General features: G+C 37.1%; 1 protein-coding gene across 1 annotated transcript in view; it reads right to left on the bottom strand.

Annotated features, from left to right (window-relative positions):
* Nucleotides 1–25,407, bottom strand: part of AGBL4 (ATP/GTP binding protein-like 4) — a 961,744-nt gene that overhangs the window by 694,845 nt on the left and 241,492 nt on the right. The gene's annotated exons all lie outside the window — the stretch shown is intronic.

Genomic DNA, 25,407 nt, shown 5'->3' with positions numbered 1-25,407 from the left:
AGATCCTAGAACATAGGGTTGTAGGTTAACAAAAATTTATCAGGAAAAAAATAAAATAAAATCAGATTTCTAATAGACATTCTATTTGACAAATTAAGTCTTTTGGGGATTGAATGGCAAACGAAACATCAGAAAACTGGCAGACTAAGTTAAAGCCAGCAATGAATGCATCAGTCACCCTCATAAAAGGTCACATTTCTTTTGGTGACTCTTTGGTATGCTGTAATAATAGGAGCATACCAGTACTTCCCATGCATTTGTCTTCATGTTTTCTATTCCCATACAACCTTACAAAGATACTCTCTGTGGATTCTTATTTTGGTATCAGAGTATAGTAACGCTTTTTTTCGGCAGCAATGAAGGTGAAAAATAGTCATGTAACTGTATTACCTGGAAGATAGTTCCTTGCTTTCACCCTTGTCAACCTTTAAAATCATGTTTTAATTGTCAAGACTTCTTATCACTCACCCCTTAGCTTTTTTTTTTTGACATTAAGTTTTATAACTTGCATTCCTTGTACATATCAAATTTCCATCCCAATAGAAGATTGAGGCATGTACAGCATGCAGAATTAAAATTCATCATCCATTAATCACTTTTAATCCATAGCAACTCTTCAGAGTTCTTTACCACAAACGTATTGCACAGACTATGTATTTCCTCACCAGAATTTAAGTTTGCAAAGAATAATCTGAAAGAATCACTTGTATTTTCTTCATTGTAATTATGGCAGTATTTGCCACATTGGCTAAAACTTTATAAAATTTTACAGTTGAAAGGTTAAAATCCACGAAAGTGAAAGATATCACTACAACACTGCAAATGGTTTTGTATAGATTCCCAGAACTAAAAATTGTACTTCATCCTCAACATAACACTTTTTTACTTGTGAGAATGTATGTAATTCTGCTAATCATAGTCGTCACTGCGTACTACTTCACTGCTGAGTAATGGAATAAAGGATCTTTCCTTCCTAAAATAGCTATGATTTTATAAGTGTGCTTATCAGCTAGTTTAGACACTTTAACTCAAATGAAAAAAAAAATCACCCAAAAAGTATTAAGAAATAAATTCAAAAAAGCAGTTTACTGCATTGTTGCTACACACTATCTCACAGTCTTCTGCCTTAAAATTATTTGTTACTTTTGCAATATATTACTTGCTTATTTTTCTAGATAGGATTTTTTAGAATCCTCTACAAATAACTTGCAGTATCAATAGTAATCAACCCAGCAGGAGTCCCCATCTTTAACATTCCTATCTTTTTTTTCTGAATGATATTAGTGTTTACCTAGAAGTTTAAAGGATAATCCTGTAACTTCTGGAAAAAAGTAGGTTTCTTTTTCAGTATGTTTTCCAGATACCCACCCCTTACTCTCTGACACTCTGGGTGACCTTAGGCATTTCAGTTGACCTCTGTAAACCTCAGTCAGCTCAGATAGAAGACAGAGTCCCTTAGAAAAGCAGATGTTGCATCAGTGCTGAGTTCTCCTGGATAAATGCATTTAAAATTAAAAGAAAGCTATGACTGTTCAATGACCTTTCAGTACACTTAATGTCAAGAGCCTTTCCTTTGGAGACTAAGTGTCTATCTGGAATTGCTAATGCAATTTAAAAAAGGAAAAAGAAAAAAAATCAAATTGCAGCAGATCACATACAAATGCAGATATAGGGATTGCATTTTCATATGCCATATGCTTTGGCTGTATTGGAGCTTTTCTTTTGGTCTATTTCAACATCATCCATTTATAATATTGTAACATCTTATATTCGTGCAGCTTTTCATTTTAAGTTCTATATTTATGCTGGATCTTTCATGCTGAAACATCTCAAAATGCATCCAAAATTTAAACTCCTAGGCAGACAATACACACTAGACCAAAACCTGTAACAACATGATGAATATAGTCAAAAAACAAACCGACAGAAAGCTAAGAAACAAGGCTGGGTTTGTGCAGAAAGAAATACAGTTTTATGTAATGAGGATACAACCCCCCATAATCTCCCCAGGCCCTGCCATCTGAGCATGGATGTTTGCACTTGTCAGGTACCAATTCCACAGGCTGCGCTGAGCAGCTGTGAACCTCCAGCACAGTGAGCAGAGCAAGGGCTTGGTGGCTTTGATGACTGACAACCCCAGGGCTGGGGGGGACTCTGGCAGGAGCCGAAGCAGTCCCTGAAGTGGGCAGGAGTAGGTGTTCATCAGCTCTTCCGCCAGTGACTCAGCACACGCACACATACATATTTCAGTACGGTTCCAGTGTAATCTCTTCCGGACTTTAAATCACTGCCTGCTCTTCTCATGGTTTTATCCCCCTGCTTTTGCCTTTTAAGGAGAGAGAGTACAGTGTTCACCTATTTTCTTTTCCCCCAAGTCCAGCAAATCGGGATATTTTATTAATCTAGTATGTGAAATCAGTTACCAAACAGTTATTTTCTAACCAGTTCTACACACGTCTTCACATACACAAAACTGCTTCCCCAGGAAGCACTGTCTTAAGCCAGGTCCAATTCTGCTTATTATTATACCCTCTGTCACTCAAGCGCAAGTACTTGTAAGGCAAAAATGCAGCACTATTTAACACAATAAAGTTCCAAATTTATTCTCATCACCAGTGTTCTGATAAGCACAAGGGAAAAACGAAAAAAAAAAAAAGTAGACACAAGTTTACAAATTCCCACATCCAAAACCAACCCCCCTAAGACTATAATGCTTCTAAGCCCTTACAAAAGTTCTGTGTGCTGTAGAGTGCTACCAAAAATGTGCCGATGTGTCAGCTTTAGAGACAGAATTCCTAACTGCACAGCTGCTGTTTAATGATGCACTGCACCCATAAATTCGTTGAAAAGGTGAGAAAGGAGTTGTTTTTGTCCCTTACTGACTTGATCTCATCCCCACGCAATGCATTCTATCAGAAGCCACTGGTTGCAGCAGGCTGATGTGGTTGAAAGCCTGCATTCTACATACTGAATGAGCTATTGTAGAGGGAGGGAGGAAATCTGAACAGACCAACAGTGCCTGGCATCTTCCCAGCTGGCCACTGCTCACTTCCTTAAGGAGGAGGAGAGCACATGCTCCAGCTTTGAAGAAGGGTTCCTTCTCCTCTAGTCCTCTGTACCTCCCAGCTCACAGCCCAGACACCTATCAAAGTCAATAAAAGCAAAGCAATAACAAAAAGTGTTATTGTCTTTTTCTTTTAACCAATATACATCCATACGCTCTCATTACTGCAGACAGAACAATTTTCTGACTTTCTGTGCTGTGTTTAACCACACAATTCCCTAACAAGGCTGAGAAAGAAACCCTGGGAAGGCTTAGGAAGCTATATAATGAGGACAAAAGGTCACAACCCAAGCACCTGTTAAGAATCTAAAATTTGGTTCAATCTTTAATGTATTAATATATTCCATAGTATTTTAATACATAATTATCCTTGCAGTATAATACTAGTATATTGGAAAACATGCTGTTGAGAATAACAAAGGAGCATAGTAAAACCTCACCTATAGCTCTGAATTTCTTCATGAACAAAGAGACTGTCATTTTCAGTGTTTGATGACCTCCTGGCATACAGTGGGTATTACATAAATGAACAACAAAAATAGTAATTATTTATTGAAAAAGAGAGATAATAAGTAGGAGGTTTAATGTTACAATGTTACTATTAAACAAACACAATTACTGTAGTTTTAATATATGCTCTTCATTATCTTCTGTTGGCTTGAATACCATGCGTAAAAATGAAATTGTGTAGCCTTTTTAATAAATAAAATTCAAGTACTGTTTATGCTTTCCATCCCTGCAAAGAGTAGCTAATTTTTTTCACTTCAAAATATCGTGAAGAATTTTGAATCATTCTCTAGAAACTATTAACTCTTCCCTTAGATATTTTAGGAGTCTGTTCTATGTTCAGATACCTGAGGTAATATCTGAAGATTGTTTAATTGCCCTCTCACTCAGACCAAAGCACCTCAACTCACAGAAATAATCTCAAAAACATATTCAAAAACCTTGTTAAAGTTAAATAACCACTATCCTCATCATCCCGAAATCCCTTTATCTTATCATAGAAGTCAATCAGGTTGGCTAAGCATCCAAACACCTCTCTCATCACACGCCCAGAAATATCTTCCAGGAGCACCTGCTCCATGATTCTCCCAGGGTTCCAAGTGAGGTCAGTTGGCCCATGTAGACCTCTCAGCCATTTTTGAAGATAGACAAATGTTGTACCTTTCTCCAGTTATCAAGAACCTCCCCCAGTTTTCATGATCTTTCAAAGCACCTTCTATCAGTCATCAGCCAGCTCTCTTTGGATGCTGCCCACCCGCTCTGGTGGCCTTGCATGGGTCAAGTTCCCTCAAGGAACCCCCATCTCAATCTTCATCTACTGCTGGCAGCTCTCCTTGAACCCTGTCTCTAAACATGTCCTAGAAGCTTGGGAGAACTTGTCAAAGAAGACTGAAGCAAAGAATGCAATGATTGATAACGAGATTAATCAACTGTAGAACCAAATCCAGCCCTGTGTTGGGAGTGTTGTCATACCAGCAATACAATTATCACAGTGTGAGAGTAGGTATTAGGCATAATGTATTTGTCATGCACAAAACATTTTTTTATGCTGTGTCTCAAAACCTTATTATTTCCTCACACCAGAGGGATCAATCAATTTCATAAGCAATGTCTTCCAGGTTATTTTTGAGATTAAATGGTAGGATATCATTCCCAACACCTTAATCCTCACATGCTCATACACGTTCAGCTGCAACAATTTTGACATGCAGGTCACAAGGTTGATTTGAGAATAACCAAAGCAGTTCATAAGGTTAATTTGATAACATCCAAACCTGTAATCTGCAATCAGCTGAAGTAAGGACCTCCGGCTGCACAGGTGGTACAAAGATACCCATGCTACCCATAACAGCTGGGGAACAAAAATCAACAACATTGTTGTAGTAAATTTGCAATGTGTACACAAACCCTTTGAAACAAGGCACATAAACACCTCCTGTGAGAAACAAAAGCAGTCAAAAATACAACAGTCTGCTGTGATCTAAATTATGTAATGTCTCATATGCAATCGTACCTATGATTTTACATTAATCTTATTTCCCATGATAGGTTTATAATCTGTGACTGCTGAATTCCGAGACATGAATATTGGTCTGATACATGATGATCATCAGATAGTTTTGATTTGAAATCGTCTATTCACTGTACTGTAATTTTATCCCTCATAGTTGCAGTCTGTCAGAACCAAGGTACCTATGCATTTCTGCAGTGCAAACAATGCCAGTGAGTAACTGCCTCTATCTCCTGTTAGGACTGCAGAGTAAATCTGGACAGCTGATTATCCTAAACAGCTCTTACAATATAGAAGCCACACTCTTCTTTCAGACAGACACACAAAAAAAAATAATCCTGAAAGGGCCCAATTAGGACGTTGTTGATTGAACATACAGGCACAGCAGTAGTGAAATATAGTTTCTCTATATCTAGAAGAAATTGCAGGTTTCATGGATTCCAAGAGCTAACTGGTGTCTAACTCTTCCCAACCTAGAAGTGTCACTTAGCCCTCTGCAGTAGCAGAGTTTAATATTCACACTCCTCTTACTAACCTAGATAACATATTCTCTCCTCAAAGGTTTCTGCATTTCCTACCAACAAATCCCATATTCCAGCTGTTCCCAGAAGAGCTCTACAGTGCTCCCACTTTCTCCCCAGAACCCTACTATATTTGCTTGTTAATAATTTCTTCTGTAGATTCCCTGTAACGCATTGTTTGTGTACTCTTCATTATGTTCTACCAGGCTGCTTGCCCCATTTTCTGTGTCTAATTCTGATGTTGCCATGGTACCATAGTATACCAGAAGTAAAGACTCTACAACAGTAGATCACCTTTTACTCCACCCTCCTTTCACTAAAAAGGAAACCATCCATCTCAATAGTGAGTACTGCTCCTACTAAGCTTATTTAAAATGCTTATTTTATGCTTGTACACCTAGCTCCTTTAAGCCAATGGGAATTTTGCCTACTAAGAACTATAGATTTTTCTTTTTGCTTCTATGTTACTGAAGTATTACCAAAACCCCAAAGAGCTTGCTAAATACATACTGCCCATATACGCTTTTGTCTTTTTTCTTGTTTGAAGTCTTCCATTGACCGAGACATTTCCCAATGAGCTAAAAGTGATTTTGCAAATAACTCTTTACAATAATAACCTTTACTAGATACCATTCATTTTCCTAAAGGAAAAAAAAAGAAAAGAATACAAACAGATTTGAACTTCAGATTAAGAAATGGGTGGTTATGGGAAATAGTGAATCCCTAAACACCACACTCTTGTTTCTTGCTAGACTGTCATCAAGACTAGAATAAACCTACCATCTGTTTTCAGCTTAGATGAGACCAGATTATTAAAAGCATAAGCATTTTTGCAAGATACTGGCAAATATCTTCGGAGATCAGCTGGTACTTCAAAACTTTCATAAAATAAGGTTAAAAGTCTGTGATGACCACTGTCATCAGAGAATCTTTCTGCAAAGAAATCACTTCCAATCCCCATCCAACCAAATGATGCTTGAATAAAGCAGAAAGACAGTTCTATGTATGATCTTAGTACTAAAAAGGTTATACAAAGAGATAACTAATTATTTTAGTCTTTTACATGCCCCACAAAGAATCAGCATATCTTTTAAAACAGCACACACACAGGCACACATAGAAGCCCACCCAAGTACACCCTGCAGGATGTAGCAACCATGCAAATCAACTAGGCTCCAGGAAGAAGAGTTGTATTTCTTCAACAAGATCAAAATTTGGGGACCGTGCAGCATTAACCCATATACACAGAACATTTTTTCCACCACTATCTGCTGAAACATGAGTCTCACTACTACTAGGGATGAGTGGTAAAGGTTCCAGCAGTGAAAAAGAGAAGCATCTCTCAGTCTTACACAGCTGTGGTGAAGCCGCTTCCAAGTCACTTTTCCACTAGCCAAGCAGCAGCTACAAGTCTGCTAGTTTCATTGCTAAAAGCAGCACGCTGGAAGCAAGAGAACAGATAAGCTTGGGAGGGTCTTTGAAATTATTCATAGACTTTCTACTGACAGTTTCAGTGGAACTTTTAACATTAAACAGCTTGCAAACTGAGATCATCAACAGCGCATCAGCTTGCATCAACTATAATCCTTCTGCAGGTTTCAAGTTATATGCGGTGGGCATTAGCATAGCTCAAAGTGTTTAAATAAAAGACTGTAGAAAGCTGGGAAAAGCAGATATTTCAAGCACAATTCAGGATTTAGCTGTTGCTTATGGTAATTTTGTTGTGCAATTTACACTGTTTAGTTCTTGGAGGGAATCATTTGTATTAATTTCTCACTATAAAACTCAATTTTGTATCCATTAAAAAAAAAAAAGGCTAGATTTTAACCTATTATTCTTTACAATGGAAAACTACACGATTGAAAATCATGAGTGCAAAGGTTTTGATATGCCAAGTAATATTTAAAATAGAACTTCAGTATTTTTTCTTGTACAGACCTGTGGGCTCCGTAACTACCTCTTTTTCTGCAACTCAAGAGATCTTTACAAGTTCAAGAAAAATTCCTTTAAACTTGATGTTTGTGAAAAAAAGCATGCATATAAGGGACATTCTACCATACGACAAATATTTGTGAAATTTTTGTTACCATTAATTGCAGGGTACAGTCATACTTTTGTAAATCTTCATGAACTTAAAGAATCCTTTTTATTTGAAAAGCATCTCTCTTCTATACTGAAATTGAGAAATATTTTAGACCTAAATTTCCATATCTACTTAAAGTCAAGTTAATATGTGGGCAATGTAACATTAACGTCAACGTATTTCTTCCCCTTTACTACCATTTTTCTCCTTTCAGCTTGCCAGGTACATTCTGACAATTGGGAAGCCACTGAGATTAACCAGATTCAATTTCTCGTATGGAGGTTCATCTATTAATGTCAGAAAGAAGAATACGCTATAATTATTTAGTTAGGCCATTAAAAAAATAAAAATCTTTATTTCACTTTTAGACTCAAACATTCAGTTTCACTATTCTATTAATAGGTTGCATTTTTGTTCACTTGTCTGTCTTTGCTGTGAGCTATATAGAACATGGTCCTTTCCTTCTTTCTTGTTTAAAAATATTCTAGAATATTATAAGCACTGCAAAAGCATCAGCATTTATATTGCAGCCATTATTTGGGGAATTTTACACTCATTTAAATGTTGGCCTAAAACATCCATGGATTTCATGCAGATGTAGATTGAGCTTTGTTGATAGGAAATGGCAGAAGTCTTCTTCAGACTTAGCTCATGACCATTTGCAAGTTTTACTTGAAGTCATCCCCTTTAAATTTGGCTAAAAAGTAAACTCATTATCATGTCTAATCATCTCCTACACTTACGGACAAAAGTACACAGCTTTGTCACTGATCCAGCAGAACATTTAAACAATTTGTAGCGTACAACCTTAATTAAATAAGAATAATCTTCCTTAAGTCCTTAGTAGCATCTTTCAAGATATATACATTTTTCTGTACAGAGGTCCAGACTAGGATAAAAACCTCCTATATTCACATCAGTGTAAAGCTAAACAGCTGGAGAGAAATTACATATGAACAAAGGACAAATCTGTGGGAGTCTACCCCTTTGTCCTTGTAGGGTTTCTCCTTACATGCCACTGTCCAGTGTTTCATCGAGTTCTCTGCATAGTGAGGCATCTACCACTTACCTTGCAAGGCTATTCAGGCTAATATATCTTACTGCCAAAAATTTTTTATTCAAGTGCTTACAATAAAAAAGAAATCCAGCATGGGACTTCTCGGGTTGTCTCATTACATCAGTTTGTTAATATATTATTTCAAAGTCAAAGGTATGATCAAGGAATTCCTTAGTATCTTTGACACTAGTTAACTACCTCCATAATCCTCATCTATAGGTACTGCAAGTTATTCTTTGCATTCTCCACTTTGATAAAGGAAATAGTACTTGTTCTTTTAGTAAGAACTAGGAAAAAGACAATCTCGCTCTTGATTTCAGAATTTGGTTATCTGTCACAGATACTGCTATTGATCCTATAGAAAAAATATGCAATTTCACAAAGGCAAGAATTTGGTTTGCATCACACTTCTGTTACAATTAATGATTTGTTAGGTATCTTCTTTCTCCTAAAGCATCTCCTACTATTAGAAATCTCTCCTTTTTACTTTCTGCTCTTTCTCTCCTCTTAGTTTTACTGGGTTTCACCACAGTTACTGAAAGAAGTTCTCCATTTCTTTATGGAGGACAGTAAGATTCATCACTTTTCTAAACTGTTCCAGTATAAGAGATCAAAACCACAAACCCTGCTGAGAAACTGTCTTCTATCAGCTTGAGCTTTGCTACTTATGACCATAGGATTTGAGAACTGTCACTTTGACAATTGCGAAAGACTGTCTCAGTTTTATTATCTTAGGCCAAGATAAATGGCAACTTTTAGAACCAATATCAGTGCTGTTTGGGCTGTAACAGTAAGCCTAGAATTTCATCGCATTTTCTGAGAACACAAGGAAAGAAGCACAATAGTATTTTCAGTAGTTGGCACAGCCAAAGAGAAGCTGCAAGTGCACTAACATTCCTTGGCAGGTATGTACCAGATAAGAGAGTACAGTCTTCTAACTGTTCAGTGAAGGAAGGAAGTGAATTGAGTCTTTTTTACATGCTATCAGGATTTTCCAGAAGCAACAGACCATCCAGAAGCATTTTCTAAAACACTCCATTCTTGGAGTGTTTGACTTTACCTACAATCCCTATCTCTATCTTTAGATTGACCTCAACCAGCTGCTGTTCACATGGGTGCTGATTTGATCTAGGCAGGGGATATTTGGGATACAGTTATTTGGCTTAGAAACAAGCGGGATATACAGTTGATGACTATCCGTGCATTCCTGGCATTCAAGTGGAGAAGCCTATATCCAGCAAGGCACTCAAATTTGTGCTCAACTTTCAGCAAACTACTCACATTTTCAAGATTAAGCAAGCGTTTCACTGGATGGAGACCACAATATCCTATAACATAATGAAGTAGAGGCAAGCAGCCTATCTTACAGTGATGTAAATCTAAAATAACTCCAGCTAAATCCAGAGGTTTCTCCAGATTTACACTGACAGGAAAGTACTGACCTATTGTATTCACAATCCCCACAGCTACTATACTCAGTTATTTATATTGCAAGTTCTTTCTTTGCTTTCTCAACAGAAATATCTCTATAATTATTCCATGCAAGAGTTGGCTCAGAAAAATCAACTAACATGGGATTCAGTAGGCCTAAGAATTATGCAAAGACTGTTTTAATCAGCTTAATATTTAAAAGAAACTATTTTGTTTTTTAAAAAGTACATCTACCACAAGTGCAATAAAGTTCTTTGTATACAAGCAAATTAGCAATATTTTTTCTGTGCAACTGAAGGGCTATGGACATTGGCAATTTAAAACAGCCATTCCATGAGGAAAGAAAAGCTGTACAATAATATAAATACAGTATTAAAGCAAATGTGTGTATTTTCTTTTTTTTTTTTGGCGTGTGTGGAAATTAGAATTAGATGAGAGAGAGAAGGAAAATAAGAATAAACAAAGAATTTTGTAAATAAGCCAGAGACATTAGACCTAGTACAAAAATGGGCCAGACCAACCCCTGTTGCCAGCTGTAGTTTTACTGCAATTAGTGAAGCCACAGCAATATACTTGGACTGAGTAGAATATTGCCTAAATATATTCAATTCTAAACAATATTTCCCTAAAGTTTGGGGTGTTTTACATTGTTAATATTCATATGAGTAGCATACCTTGCTGCTGTCTTTGGATGTAGATGGATGGCTTATGGGAAATATTTGCAATTGTATCAAGGGCTTACTGCCTCCAGTAACCCTATCAACTGTAAGTGTTTGGAGAAACTACTCTTTAATTAGCATTATAAATAACTGCCAACTACATTGTTGTTGTAGGATGCAGAGAACTAATTCCAGACTGGGAATTTTATTCTTTTTTTCCCCACAGTTCAGACATACAGATGGAAGAATGGTCCTCACTCAGAAATGAATGGCAACCTCTTTATAAATTATTTTCCAGGTCATTTCATTGAGTGTTTTGCAGGTATTTCATTTCATTCCTTGACAACTGACCCAAAACTTTGAGCTAGGTTACTTGGGAGGTAGGCATTGTCTTTGATGTCCTTGGGTAAAAAAATAAAGTTATCTTTCTAGCCTGTAATTCTTCCCTATATACCAGTGAAGACTCCCTCCCAGCTCTCACCCTTTTTCTTTACAACAGCATTTTGGCCTTATTACTTATTGGATCAGATGCAAAACATCCATATCCTTATAAATTAGAAAATGTTTAATAAGAATGAGCTTGAACAAATTTTTATTATAATGAAAGGATTAAGGTACATGATAGCATTAATATTTAGGAAAAATTAAACAAAATTGCTTTTTATCTGCTGCAAACGATGTTAAATATTTAATACGCCACATTATAGGGGCACCATTTCAACAAAGGGTATGACAACCTTTGTGTTATGAACCTTAATTTCTGTGGTTCAAACTTAGTTGAAAAATTTCCAAGAGCTAAATCTAACATTATCTGCAGGTTTACTAGGCAGCTAGCACTGAGACAAGCTTCCAAACCTGTGCAGAAGGTCCATAGCAGAAAGTCGTGCAAACAGCAGGTCTAAAAAGGCTGTCTCTTGTGGGCTCTACTGACCCAGCACATGGTTTATTTAGAAGGGAGCGCCGAGTTTAATTGTTCTGGAGCTTATGGGAAGCCTTTTTGTTGCTTTGCTTGGAGTGTCTGGGTATATTTTTAGACATCTTTATAACACGCACACACATAAAAAGAAGACATGCAAGTATTCTGAAGTGATAGAAGGGTGATTTTTTCACTTATCCGGCAGCAGACAACTTCTGTATAATCATTGTGAGAGGCAAGTTCTAGCTCTTAAATTAGAATAAGTGAATATAAGTATTCCCTTATAACTAAAAAGTGTGCTAAATCCCACTAAGAGCAGCAATGTGCTTCTGAAACAAAGCAAATAATTTCCTGCACTCTGAAGACCGGGAAAATTTCAAGCTTTCTCTAGGACTTTAAAAAATAAATCTTTGGGAAAAAAAATCAAAATAAGTGAATATCCAAACCCAATTAGGACCTGCTTAGAGCGAGACCCTGTACTGGATGAAATTTTAAGGTAATAGCGTAACAGATGCAACAAATTTAGTAGTAGATTTTTGTTGCTTTCAGATCACTGAACTGAGAAGCTAATAGAATGAAAAAAAATCTCAGTTTGCTCCAAAGCTGATCCTTACAATGACCTTGGAAAAAAAAAAAAAATCTGTTATCCTTTGCCTTTATCTCTCCTCCTGTAAAATGCGATAATAAACACTAGTTAAGCATTATACTTCTTAGGATGGGACTCAGAGCAGAAGACATCAAAACATTATAACCACTTTGGTTCAGCTGGCTGAATCCCTGAAGTTAGTATTTTCACACTCTATGCCTCAGGAAAAAAAAAAAAAAAAAAAAAATCAAGCAAAATTACCCTGACTCTTCAAAACCTGTGAAGGTCTCAGTACTTAATTTTAAAGCCCTCCTACCACAGTTCACTTTCATTTTATCCACCCGAGGCAATTGTTTTCATCTGTATACATGTCCTAGGCAGCTATTGGCTATTTGACTGGGGAGCACTTTGAAAGGCTCAGCCCTGTTGTGCAATCCAGGTGTGGTACCATCATTTGAAGCAGCAATCTTCCCCACCCCTTCCTTTATTTCTTACAGAAGTTTTCTTCAATAAATAAAAATAGTTTCCTCCTTTGCAATTAAAAACTTCACAATTAGCTTACTGTTACTGTGCAACTGAATACATGACTTCAACTTCTGAGTACTGCTGAGTTTTCATGTCTGTAATATACTGTACTTGTTTGCAAGTCACTGTTTTCTCAAGTTCTTACCTCACATTCAAGGAAATACAATACAAAACAGGAGGAGGAGAGAAGTCAAACACTGTCCAAGAAGCAACACTCATTACTAGTTTCCAGATTTTCTGCCTCTGGCCTGCCTAGCCACATTGAGATATGTTAGAAAAATTTGAGATACTTTATATTTCACCATTTTCCATTTTTATGTAATGGAAAAAAAACATTTACTAGCTATCATTTCAAAAACACTGCTGGTTAGTTTGAAACTAAGATGGAAGATATCCAGCACAGTCATGCAGAAAGTGGAGGTCAAAAATTAGTACTCTTCAGTAACTCTAGAGGTTTGAGACTCATGAGCTACCAATACAGCCAAAATGACACTCTATTTTAATAAAATTGACCTGAAGCATTTGTTTAAATTTTTTAAGCTTGACTTCAATAACCATATTGTGTTACTAAGTGCCGGGGGGGGTTGTGACATTTTAAATTGATTTGTTTGTTGGTTGGTTGTGTTGCGGAGGTTTTTTGAGGGGCAGAGAGGAGACAGGGTAAAGGGGTGTTCGGTTGTTTTTTTTAGACACACAAAACAAAAACGCTTGGATACCACCATAAGAAGGGGGTAAGTACAGAAGTGCATTTCAAAAGTAGAACTCAAAATATAAAATAACTGTACTTAAAGGTGAATCTTGAAAAAAGATAGTCCAATAAATAGCTTTTATTGGGGCATTAATGACCATTAACTTCTCATGCGTGGGGCTCATGCTGTCAGGCAAAATCTACCAGTGATACTTATAAACGTCGTCTGTCAATATATACACTACTTGTGCATCTGCTATAAAATATCTCAGCTTCAATTACCAGTTTTTCTAAACCTTAATCCACATTTTTGGTGGCTTTTGGAGAAATAACTTTTATTAATTACATGTTAATTTATAGCTATAAACAGCCTTTATTTATGTTAGCATGAGATTCTATCAGTGGATATATATCTTTATTTCATTGCACCATACTTTCAAAGAACCTTAAAAAGGAACTCTAATAACAAGTGTGGTTTGAACCTGAAATCGTGTGCCAACTATTGAAACAAAAAGTAAAGACTTTCAGTTTCAACTGTAAATATTAAGGTATTGAAATACTAGGTTATGTTGACAACATATATTTAGGTAGCAGAAACTTTACAAGCGTGAAATCCCTCCTTCAGGAAAGGAAAGCCAAAACTAAAACCAAAAATATGACAAAAAAGAACGTCTTTTGAAACGCATTCACGCAATTTTCACTGCCATCACTCCCACATGTACAGGCTGCTTTGCGTGTCTTGATGGTTTGGTAGAGAATGGCTTTCCTCACCTGCAGAATTTCAGGGGAAACCACACAGTGGCAGTACTGTGAATGTAAATGCTATGCTCTATTGTGCAGCAAGATAAGAGTCTTTTAAGAACTAAAATACAGTTTTCTGTGCTTGAATACAGTTAAGTTCACTGTTACTTCATATAGAAGACATCCTGGTTTCTGTCTCTCTAAGAGTGGAACAAAACATTCAGTCAACATGTAATTTATTTCCTTCTGTAATTTTAGTATCCAGAGGCCTCACAGATTTAGTCACACATTTCACTCCAGGCTACTATTTTCTCTCCATTTTTATCCACTCTTTCATTTCCTTTATTCAGGCATGTTTTTGAAGCCCAGCCTCTTAGTGTAAACTTGGAACTCTTTGCCAAAATATAAGAAAAAGAAAACAAACTGAAGAAGCATCCCCCACAAAAACATATAAGCACAAACATACCCCAGACATTTATGATTCATCTTGGTTATTGGTTTTTATACTTTCATAGTACACAGATACACATTGATGAATATTAGCAATGACAAATTTAGAATGCTCTGTTCATTTTCACTGTACTGTGAGACTCTGGTTAAAGACTACAGCCACACAGATTGCAGACGTTAACTTCTGATGTATGGGTATCCATAACCCTTTGCACCTGGCTTCTTTACCCTCAGACCAGCAGTTTTGTGTTCCCCTGCAGACTGATGTATAAATATCCAGACCCATGCTTACTCAGAGATAATGGCAGGAAAGCAGAGTTACATCTGTTAAATAGTTTCAAAAGAAAAGCTGGTCATGTTTTTTTTCTGTGTAACTAATGCCTCATACTTTTTCTCCCCTTATTTCTGTGCTCCGAGTAAGACTCTTTAGTTTGCAGCTGTACAACAGTGGAAATTTCCTCCAGGTGATCATTTGGTGATCATTCTCAGTACATGATTAAAGGCCAAGATTACATGTAATTTACTGGTTTTCAAGCCTATGTACTTTTCAGCCAGAAAATGTAGCAGTTCACATACCCAACATATGCTCAAGGAGCGTGACATACAGTACTAAAACACAGGGCTTTTTTATTTTTTTAGTTATACAGAAAGCTATATTTACATCTATGATTCTCACCTAAATCAACTCCCACTTCATTTCACCAGGCACATAAACAGCATTTCTCTTTTTTCCTCCTTTTAAAGGAAGTATCAGACTTTTGCCTGCAGGGGTTAACACCCAGTGATTCTGAGTATGTTTCCTTCCCTGCTTAGCTTGACTGACTTTGCTTTTCACGACAGAAGCTGCACTTTTCCCCTTGCCGAGTCATTCCTCAAGTTCACATAGCCCAAATGAGCCAAACGCTTTCTGAGCAGGATTTGCACCACAATCCCTTCCACCAGCACCCCTAGGAGGGTGACAGTCCCTCAGAAGAGCCCAGGGAATTATTTTTAATTAAAAAAAAAAAAGCACACACAAACATACATATGCTGCATGACTCCTCTTCATTGACTGAATGACATTTAAAAAACAACCATAAGAGCATTAAACTATCCAGTAGAGTAGCAGATGGGGAAAAATTCTTTCCTTATCAAAGCTAAATTATTAGATCACTGCTGGTCTCAAAGCCATGAGGTACTGGTGCTTTTGAACTACACTGAGAAAAATAATAGGAGAGGATTTTATCAAATATTAAAAGGCATGGTAAATTATTTTAACTTGGATGTTCCTCAATTTCTTTCTACGGTGAATCTATCCTTTTAAGTTGAATCCCTTTTTATCTTGAGCTGCAATGGCCTTTCCTATAAATTTGCTGAAGGGTATCACATGTTTCCAACAAACCATTTTGCAACATTATACATAGAATGAATACAGCATTTTTTACAATAACACCTGAAAGAGGCTGAAGTCCTTAAACAAAAAGCTAATATAAACAAAAATTCCTCTTCAATCTCGATAGCAATTCCCAATTTTGGAAGTCACTAGTTCTGCCATTTGAAATCATTCCCCTGTGAGTCCAACTACTCAGTGCAATTCCCTAATAAATTTACAACTAGCCCCTAATAAAAATCTAATTCTTGGGCTGCTGAGAGGACGCTTTCTCATGAGTACTGTGCTTCTCATGACACAATTTCCTTGGCCACACTGTTTGTGGGCAGGTGGCACCTGAGCAAACACCTACAACCTGCTTACACACCTGCAGACACCTCCAAAGGGACAGGGCACACTGGTTAACACTGGGCCCCCTCCTCACCAGCACCCACCATTTTCTCTCCAGGCTTGGAAGCATTGAGGAGGGCTGGCTGTGCAAGAGCGCAGAATGGTAAAACTAAAGAAATAAGGCAGGAAAATTGCACAAGACAGAGCCCCAGCAGTGTAAGGGGGGAACAGGTAGCACCTGAGGGAAGGTGGCTCCTGGGGCCAGCCCTGCCAAGCCAAGCTTCCCCCCAGCCTAGGCCCACATGGGGCTTCTTGCTTTAAACAAACCAGTCCAGCTGCAATAAATATTTTATAGCTTGTCATCATTTTTAATAATTGCCATGTACACCTCACTGTTAAAAGATAAAGTCAGTTAAATAACTCACATACCATTTCAGTTAGGAACTATAAAAAAACCCTTACCTGCCAAAACAGCAGAGCTCCCCTCCCACCTCAGAGCCTCCCGCCTGTTGTGTGAGAGAGGGGCAAACCCAAGAGGCTTTTTTTCTACCACATACACACCTGTAGCAAATATAACACCCTGAGGCTGGACACCTGCACTTCAGCTGCACAGCTCACCTGCAGCCCATCTGCATAATCATGCTGTGGGTAAGTCCCAGGGCTGGGGACTCCATTACGGGTACTGCAGAGACTCTCCAGCCGGGCTGCTCAACATCATGAGACCCTGGGCAGGTAAATACCAGCCTTGAATTCCACCAACAGATCTACTAAGTGGCAGAGAGACAGTAATGAAGGCACTGTATTGTTCAGACCCTATACTAATGGGTTTCCAAAGGGGGGCGATTCCAATGAAGAATCAGCACCTTCCCAGCCCAGCCCTTCCCCTCCCCAGAAGTACTCATATTTTCCAGAGATTGGGAACTGTCAGCAAAGCTGCCAGTTTTCCACCAGGAGCCTCACCTTTCCAATACCCAAAGCATCTGACAGCCAGTTATCCTCGTGCTGCCTGAGCAGTACTAGACAGAAAGACTAGAATCAGTATTTGCAGCCAAAAAATACTGGATACTTTCTAATCACACAAGGAGAGCTCTTGCTAGGTTTTCAATCTCAGAGATGCTTAATATAGGGAAACAGGAAGATGAAGTTTCACTTTCAAGCTAGAATTCAATAATCCTACTTGAAGCAGTTGAAAGAAAACTTTAGCCACTGCCTCAATGTCTAGAGATGCAGGAAAGATCTTATCTTTATTGTATTATCATCAAATTTTAATTCTCTCAAACCAGTGATGTATCATCCAGAATTCATAACTTAACCCTAGTAATCACAGCATAAAAATTAGGTTTTTATATTTTGGGTTTATATACAACTGTTGATTACCATGAGATAAAGTTCAAGATACAGCACCTATTATTTTAATGTTCTGTTCTGGCATTATCACCTGCCATACTTATTTATTGCTTATTTTCTCTACAATTCTCAATTTCCACAGTACAGCAAAATGTTTTTGTCCTCTATTTTATGTTGTATTAAAAGGGAAATTGAACTTATTGCTTTGGCTTTTACCATGGCACTTCAAATATAAGGCAGGTTCCTGGTAACCTCCTCGCTTTTATCAGAAGTTCACAATTAATAGTTCCCATTACCTTTCCTTCTGCACTAAATATTGTTTCTTCACAGAATATGAATGAAAAATTTATTGTTAATGATTCAAACAAGCATTAAAAATATTAGGCTGGAAATTTCAGCCTTGACTTAGAATTGTATTTCTGATACATTGCACATCCTATGCTTTTATGTCATACGTAAATTTAAAGAGTACTATGTATTTTTAAAATTATATGTTGAAAGATCTTTAAAGTTGCAAGGCTAAGTGAAGGAAAGCCAAAATTTAACCTGACTGTGCTGCGTCCTGGTGCATTCTCAATTATATTATGTCATAGGTCATTACATCTTGTTAAATTCAACTTGTCTAGCACTCTTCAGACCATTAAAACATTCTTAAAGAGATGTTGCATTTTCTGATTACGGTTTTTGGCTCTTATTTGTGTAGTCTTGTGTTAACAGTCTGATTTTCAAGTACATTTCTTGGTGACACTCAGCTTTGTCTGTGTAGGGCTCTTACTACTAAGTACTTACGGCTGATAAATGCCATTCTTAACAGAGGTGATTTTCATTCTGCTTCGCTCCATTAGTTCAAAGTACAAAATTGCAATGAAAAGCTGCAATGTCCTCTTGGTAGTTTGACTCTGCTTTGAGCTCAGTGCTGCCCATATTTATCTAACTTACAGACTCATTTTGGGGGAAAAAGCCTCAATTTTATGTACTTTTTTTTAAACCTGCCAAGGTTAGGGACCCAATTCTGTGAACACTTTTCATGCAATCAGTTCCACCAAATGCCCATCACCTGAGGAAAGAGAATGACCTGTTTCAGTATGGAATGCAATGCACAGCTTTGGCCATGTTTTGCAGCCATTAAACTCAATACCATGGACTGTAGTGGGAAAAACCTACAATTCAGTTGTTTTAAACTGCCATAAAACCTCCCAACTGCAAAATTCATTGTGATTTGCACTGGCAATGGGGGAACTATTTTCAGGCAACTGCACCTTTTTAAGATTTTGAAGTTCTCATCAGCACCCCAGTAATTAAGTATTTATAGATGACAAAATGCACCTAGTGGGAACAGACCCATTTTTTACCTATGTGCTTCAAACCTTCCATGAATAAAGTAGTACCAAGGGTAACCTTTCATGAATACAACTTTAGGGATCACAGAGCGCCCTCAATCAACGCAGGGAACTCATGTTGACAGAGTATATGGGAAACAGATTGAGGTATTAAAGCACATAGCCTCTGGTGTTTTAGATGTAAATACTATAACCATCAAATATTTAGACTCTTATGTAAGCAGTATGTCATTTTTTAAACAGTTACTGCTTGGAATAAATCTTTAAGGACAGAATTTTTGGAAGTGCTCAGTATTGGCCTAACTTTGCTCTTACTGAAATCTATCATAAAATTTTCACAACTTTGGAAAAGGACTTTGTCCTTTTATATGTTTCCACAGCACTAAGCACAATGAGTCTTGATCCTGGCTGGGGCCTTTTGACTCTGCTGTAATCTAAATAAATTGATTTATAGGAGATCAGTCAGACAAATGATGAGGAAACACACACATACATATAAAATAGCTAGGGTTTTTAAATGATGGTTTAGCAGTCCACTGGAACTTATTCATTATTTTCTCATTGAATCCTAAAATACATTTGCCTTCTTTTATATTAATTTCCTTGTTTTTAATTTTTCCCAACATAATTCCATCTATCTTAATCCAGTAAAGTATCCAGTCAATAAAATTTAACTTTCTTTCATTCTTGCCACAAACGAATCCCATTTAGTTTGCACAATAGGCACATTAGTTTTGGGATCTGATTCATACTTCGTGTCAGCAAAATATAACCTCTCCTCTATTTCCACAAAAGCTGCTGCTGATAAGAGTGATGTGTAACCTACTCTATATTCTCAGAAAAAACTACCTTTGCTGGACTGGGAAAGGGGAAGACAGTACATCTCTTTTATGAGTTTGTGGAGTACTTAGGTCTGTTTATTTTGTTATTTCTAGGGATTCACATAAACATTAATTTACCCAGGGATTGACTTCAGAGACAGTTATTTTACTTTCATATACATACCAACCTCAAAAGTGTCTAAAAACATCTTATTTTCTTCCAAAGAGCTACAGTAAGACCAAGACTATGCCTTCTTATCACTCAATGTGGGATTTTAAAAGGTCAATACTGCAAATGTCTTTTTCCCTATGTTCTCCAAATAAAATGCTACAAGTTATTGAAATGGAAGCTGATAATTCTCTAGGCATTTTCCTGGCAGCTGCTATCCTCATTCCCTTGCCCCTGCTCCCTGCTTATTCCCATGTCCCTCACTGCTCCTCCGGTTGGAGACCCATACGGCTTGTTTTGGATCTATGTGATGAACCAGACCAAGGTTAAATCCTCTTTCTTTTCCTTGAAACTTGATTTTTAACCTGGGCCAGCTCCCACTCTGGTGATCCTATGCAGAGTTGTACTAGCACAAAGGAAGGGAGCAGCTGTGAGGAGCCAGATCTGCACCTGGCAAAGCCTGCATCAACACATACCTGTGCCGCGGTAGGTATTTCTGAACCTCCAAAAGCATTCTCACTAGGTCCCTGAACAAGAACAAGCACACATTACATTATAAAACTGGCAGAGGAACAAACTTCAGAGAGTAGCCAAAGTTGTAAAATAGGCTTAGGAAGAAATCAGGTAATGATAACAGCTCGTTCATCTTCTTTACCTAAATTCAGGTGATGCTATCACTAACCCTAGCCCGCTATATATTTTATAGTAAGCAATTCTAGTCTCTCAGATTAGCAAGCTATATATATATTTAGTGCTTTATTCTCAAACTGTTTTCCCACAAATGACAGCTCATTTCACAAACAGCTTATCTTATGGCTAAAGATATATAAATACATACTAAAAATGCTGCTGAGTGTCTCTGAATGTATAATGCAGCCTGGTAGACATGGTAGTGATTGTAACACTGCATTGTAGACACAAATGTTAAAGAAACTTGGCAAGAATCAACACATTTTAGCTACTCAAAATTCAGATTTTCTCAGTCTTGTCCCCTTCTGATGAATGGAACATATGGGAGTATTGTTCATAAAACTTGCATTGCTTTTCTCGATGTCTACCAAAAATCTTCATGATGACAATATTTACCAAGATACATATAGATTCAAATTTGAATGAATTACCTAGAAGTTTTTCTGTACTCCCAGGTTTACTGGAAAAGAAAAACCCTTCAGAAGCAATGTGTTGTGAGCATTTAACAGTAGATGTTATAGCAACAGAGGTAGTGGAGTGCTTGCTGGGGAAGGCAGCTATCCAGTTAAAAGCCAACAATGCTGAGTGAGATAAAAGACAGGGAAGAAAGTAGCTGCTTTGCCAAGAAGCAGTTTGAAATCTGACATTATAAACAAAACACGTGTAAATCTAGACATAAATCCTCTCTCATATGCTGAAGGCTCCATAATATTTTAGCTAGCATTATTACTTACAAACAAACAGTTCCTGAAATACGGTATCACAACTGCAGAACAGCCTTTAACCTTGTGTTCATCCACTCAAGAGCCATGTTATTTATTATCCTTTATCCCTTAATTATGGGGACTTCACCTACTGCTCTCTGCTCATTTGAAATGCAGAATAAAATACAATGGATGTCTGAAGACTTAACAGGTGTCAACCAGATATTTGCCAGCTACTGCTGCTATTCTACTGGGAGGAGTTGCTGTTCTATAAATACTAATTAGAGTTTTGCACATGATCTTGCTGAAATACCTAAGGTGATGAGTGGCCAGTTGTTACTTTTAAAAGATTAGCACAATTTGAAAAACTAATGTCCCCAATGAGGCAATGCTCACACTGAATAATCAAGAGTTATAGCTGTTCTCCGCCCAAAGGGAATATTTGCTCACTTCATCATTTGGAAAATCTGCTGCCTCTCGAACAACTCACTCTTCTATTTCACTTTGAGAAACTTGTAAAACTTTGTGCAATCAATATAATAGTGTGCTATATGTACTGAAATGGTCCTTCACTGCTATGCCCACATGTTAGACTTTATTAATACCTTCCAAGGACAGAGTTTTTAGTGTGAAATCATTATTAAGAAACTGCAACAAAATTAGGTTGCACTTAAATCAAGTAGCAAATAGAAAGAAGATTACATTAGAAACAGCATAGCAAAAATTTCATTTCCTCAAATCCATCTCCCTTCAAATTCTTCACCTCCACAAATGAGACAAAGGAAAAAGAGCCAGGCAAATAGAGGTCTCTATTACAGTAATTAAGTTTTTTATATTTGTAGTAGTTTTTATTGAAAAAACCCACCAGTTCTCTAAAATCTTTGTGTAATACTTCTGAAAAACAAGCCAATTTTAAGCAAAAATGCTAAGTGATCAGACACAGCATATTCCACTGGCTTGAAATAAAATCTTGAGTTTCATCTTGTGTGATTAGCTATGAAGTGCAATTGATGTAACATGGTGTGACACAATGCTGCATTTCTACGTATAAGCTATGATTCATTGCAGTGAAATTTAACTGATGCAGCTGACACAAACCCATACTATTCAGTGTCAACACAGCAAGTCCACAAAAAATGCAGAAAAAATGGGTAGAGGGACTCAGAACTTAACCTACTTAGTTCTTTTATATTTCTCTATCCCTCTGGGAAAGAATATTCAGTAAACCCATTACTGTGTATGGGGAAAATAGATATCATTTTAATCAGAATTTATTTTTCTGGTTTTTGCTTTTTAAAAAATACTCTTTTTTTTACCATGAAATCTGTTTTTTCCTTATCCTTCAGCATACTGCTTCCCCTTTTTAAGTAGCTCATTACTGGAAATGCTTGGCCTTACTTCAAAAGAGAAGAATATGTCAACACCAGAACATCTGTGTCCACATAGAGTGCTTTGATGACAGTGATATACTCCATTTACATCAGTAACACTGAGCTGAACCTTGATGCTGACTGCATTTAAAGATCTTACCCCACAGGGCAAGGGAATACAGGTCAAAAACGTTGATCTGTGTTTGACACACTCTACTTCAAGAGCACTTGGCAGTGATTTGTTCCAGAGTCAAGAATCAAACTCACAAAATGTTGCAAAGCTCGGAGCCATGTTCGCATAACATTCAAAATAAACATTAAAATTCACAGTCTCTGGAGGCCAATCTACTTTTGATATGCAGGATTTTGTGAGCAATACGGTCATATTCTATCCTGACTACAGTAAGAACTTTCTCATTTAAATCCAAAAAGCATAACTCGAGCTTGAATATCTGTTATTAAGAGGAGTAACGTACCCACATCTCTCAAATTCAGAAAGCCACTTTAGCATCATAAAAATCAAATCCGATTGTATGAAAAGGGGAGTGGAATAGTTATGTGTGACACAGCATTGCTTCTGTCAGTGTGGCCAGAGGAAGTTGGGCGGTTTGGATCACCTGCCTCCACAGGTTGGCACGTCTCTCAAATTCAGAAAGCCACTTTAGCACCCTAAAAATCAAATCCGATTGTATGAAAAGGGGAGTGGAATAGTTATGTGTGACACAGCATTGCTTCTCTCAGTGTGGCCAGAGGAAGTTGGGAGGTTTGGATCACCTGCCTCCACAGGTAGGCACAATAATGATGAATTCCCCAAATATTTAGTACAGAAGAGTTCAGGGGTGAGAAACTGAAGCCCTGTTACGGAATATTTGCAGACCATAGCTTCTGGTAATCTTCTCCCCAAATATTTAGTACAGAAGAGTTCAGGGATGAGAAACTGAAGCCCTGTTACAGAATATTTGCAGACCATAGTAATCTTCCTCTTCATTTGATTTTAAAGCCTTCTGTGTTTCTTCAACTTTTTGTAATTAATATATCATTTTCTAATTTAATTACATTAGATCCACTAACCTGCTATGCTGACTGAAATCTTAACATAAGGTGGAGAGTTCCTGTGGTTTCCTTCCACAATTCTAAATCCTGAGTACCTTCATGTAGACCTCAGCCCTTTTGCAGTGCTGAATGATTCAGTATGGCTTACTGGGCTAATATAAACAAAGCATCAAACAGGATCAAATCAATGCAGCTGGATATTGCCCTGTTCATGTTCAAGGAACACAACTACCTGTAAGCTTTAGCACCTGCAAGTACTAGTAAATCCTATTTCAGCAAACAGAGAAAGAGAAAATTTTGTTTACAGGTTTCACTAGAATGCCATGGAAACAGATACAGAGGTAATTGTAAAAGGCATAATCCAAATGGAAGATAGCTCTAATAGAAAGCATATATCTGAAAATAATGTATGTGTTTTCCCACTTGGAAAACACATGCATAACTCCTATTAACATCAAGACAGAAAATTATATTGAGTAGACCCCAATATCACTAAGGTCCCTGATAACAGTATGAATTAATGTGCACCTTCAAAGTACAGCAAGATGTTTTCATATACAGACTACTAGAAAAAAATAAAAACACCTTAATAGAATAATGATCTTTTTAAAGAAAAAAAATTACAGTTAGAATTTCTGAAACAGGATTAAAGTATGGTAGTAGCCCTGTACAAGGAAGCTGCTCAGCACCTGCTGCCTACACTGTGCCTGGCTCCAGGCAATGTTATTCATTCCTCACTTTCATGGGAGCAAAATACATCCCCTAAAAATATAAAACACAAAAATAAATAGATCTCCAGGGAAATGGAAGAGAAATCTGTTTTAAAAATAGTGAAGGGGACTATATGTTCTAGAAAAAGCTCATTTTGCATTGTTTTGTAAGATTTACACTTTAATTTGAAACCAAAGTAAGGCATAAAATTTGTATGAAAGCAATATCTGATTTATAGATAAACTTAACACACAATATACTCAGCTGCAAATACCAGACCCCAGTGAGAGAAGGAAAAGGTTTTGAAAGATGATTAAAGAATGCTTGATAAATGTTACTCTGAAATGCCCCAAAAGATTTTTCTGATGTTAAATAGTAAACACAATTAACATGACTTTTGCTACAAAAACACTAAACACAATGGATTCTTTTAATTAATTTTCAATGTTATTACATGCTCCTATTGAGCTGAAATTGACCCCATCCACTAACTGTATTGTGAGACAGCTCTTCTGTCCATATGACCTTATCACCTAGATAGAAAAACCAAATAGTCATTCTGTCAGTGATATGAAGAGGAAGTCATACAATAACAATGATCTTATGACCACCAAAAGTATGTCTTGTGGGTGGAAATTTTGTGACAGTTGACGTATTTAAGAAAGATACATTTATAAGGCTCAGATAATGTGCAGATTGATCAAACATATTATTAATTAACCAGTAAAAAGCAGCAGCTATACAGACTTACAAGAATACATTACC

The sequence above is a fragment of the Calidris pugnax genome, unplaced genomic scaffold, assembly GCF_001431845.1.
Source record: "Calidris pugnax isolate Ruff unplaced genomic scaffold, ASM143184v1 scaffold18, whole genome shotgun sequence".
NCBI classification, from domain to species: domain Eukaryota; kingdom Metazoa; phylum Chordata; class Aves; order Charadriiformes; family Scolopacidae; genus Calidris; species Calidris pugnax.
This window is presented reverse-complemented; position numbering and strand designations above follow the sequence as displayed.